Raw genomic sequence first — 2500 nt, 5'->3', positions numbered from 1 at the left:
TTTATACTAGTTTTAAAGGACATTGTCCTTTAGTTTTTGTCGTTTTTAAGCTAGGTGATCGTTGAGAAGTCGTCAAGTGAAAGAGTTTATTTCACCTTCAGGGAGGCCACGATGGCCGAAAGGAAAGGTCGGAGCGTCACTTTTAAGTTGCCGTACAAGATGAATGTTGGTTTACTGAAGACTTCGATTGAACATGATGTTTCTTCTTCTATTACTGTTTTCCAAGATCTGGCGAATAACGAGTATCTTATAGAGCTCGATTCCAAGGAAGGAGCTGATGCACTTATTGACGAAGGGTTTGATTTTGAAGATGTTCATGTTGGTGTTCATCCCCCGCATGGTTGTTTTACTAATATCAGCATTTTGGGGCTTCGTTCGTATGTTGAGGATGAGATTGTCGTGGAATCATTATCACAATACGGTGAGATAAAGAGTGATGTTATTAGATCAAAGTATAAGACTGATCATGATCTTTCGGGAATCCAAAATGGTAATCGGTTGGTCAAGATGGTTATCACAGCGAAATTTATTCCGTACTCTATTAGAATCGGTGGCCAGAGTGGTGCCGCATAATCCATAACAATCAGCAGCCTGTTTGTAATGAATGTAATGAAGTTGGACATATAAGGAAGCGCTGCCCTCAGATTGAATGTAGAATTTGTAAGCAAAAAGGCCATATGTCATATGTTTGTAGTCAAAAGGATAAGCAAATATCTCACGAAGTTTCAACAGAAGATGCGTCTGGCTCAGTTAATGAGAAGGTGTCTGTTACTGAGGAACTAACGAGAAGGTGTCTCTCACTGACGACGCTGATCCCAAAACTAATGAGGTGTCTGTTACTGAGGTTGATCCCAAAACTAATGAGAAGGTGTCTGTTACTGAAGTTGATCCCAAAACAAGTAACAATCCTGTCGATGGACAGACCGGAGATGATTTTAGAAACGTATTAGATTTCAGTTTATTATTTAGAGTCACTTCCGCAACTCTTAGTATTTGAATCCAAATTTGTTGTAACTCCCATGTTTTATCACATTTTTCCAGTATTACGTCAACATCCATTTACTATATATATGTACATAGAAACAATAACTGCAGTAACTGAAGAAGGCTTGTTTGGCCAGCCGAAATATAGTACACCACTTGTATCGGCTCTTGCTCAAAATATTTAGAAAGAAGACAATTCCTCGTGTACCACGATGATTGCTGGAGAGTCCGCTCTTAAACACCTTAACAGCTTAAGAATACTTTTGCTGCCAAAATTATTGGAAGATTATTACCCACTCCAACATTACTGTTGACATTACTGCTGACCAGTATGTAGCCGCAAACGAAATTTCAAGGCTAAGTGGGCAAATTGGGTACCACGAAGCATTGTGGCCTTGAATAGTTGACGCCAAAGACAGGAAATATTTAGTGGAGACGGATTTTGCTTTAGGATCTTATTGTTAAATCATCAAGGTCTCAAGAGTTTGGTAAACTGAAATTAATTACAAATAACTGATGTAAGAAAATGCACGCCGGCAAAGGCTAAAATAAACGAAATACAATGAAATAACCTATTTTCACTTGAACACAATAAAAGCTCGATACAAATATGAACAATAGAACAACATTTTCCAAGGTTTGAATTTACAAGAAAGATCATATGACAGATGGCGTAAGGTGATGGGGTCTAATTCTACGTGCGATGCAATCTAAATTATAAAATTCGTTAAAGGGAACCTCAACTAAAACAACAAAATAACTGTAAACCACAGAATATAATGGGAACAATTAAAATTGTTCAAACTTTTTCCAATGAAAAGCGTTTGTATCTGAAAAAAATGAATTTCAAAAACCCTTGTTTTGGCTTTCAAATTTCCCGGGCGCCGCCATCTTGAATAATTGTGACGTGTCATGGTTTGCCCTATTAATCCAGAACAAACGCTCTTTGTGTTAGGACAATAGGACAACCACAAGATGGCGGCGCCCGGGAAATTTAAAAGCCAAAACAAGCTTTTTTGAAATCGAATATAAACGCTTTCATTTGAAAAAGTTTGGTGACAATTTTAATTATTATCAATATACGTGGCCAAATAGAAAATCGGCCTCTTCAAAACACACGCTCAGCGGGCTGCTAATGCATTATCAGCCCTACAGCTGATTGGTTCTCCACTTCAACCAAAAAATAACTTTAAATCACAGGAAATAACCTTTACAGTCAAATCAGTCTAAAATGTTTGTATCCGAAATAAATAAGCTATAGAATCGCCAATTTTTGTTTTCAAAATTCGCGGAAGCCGCCATCTTGAATAATCGTGACATGTTGTTAGACAAACGTTTTTTGTGTCAGAACAATAGGACAACCATAACACGTCACAATTATTCAAGATGTCTGCGCCCGCGAAATTTGAAAGCGAAAATAAGCGATTTTAAAATTCACTTTTTTTTTTATACAAACACTGTTTTAAAATCAAATTTCGAATAAATTTGTATGTAAACATAATTTCCTTCGGTTTTA

This window comes from Montipora capricornis, chromosome 1, assembly GCF_036669925.1.
Source record: "Montipora capricornis isolate CH-2021 chromosome 1, ASM3666992v2, whole genome shotgun sequence".
NCBI lineage: Eukaryota > Metazoa > Cnidaria > Anthozoa > Scleractinia > Acroporidae > Montipora > Montipora capricornis.
Note: the sequence above shows the minus strand (reverse complement) of the source record.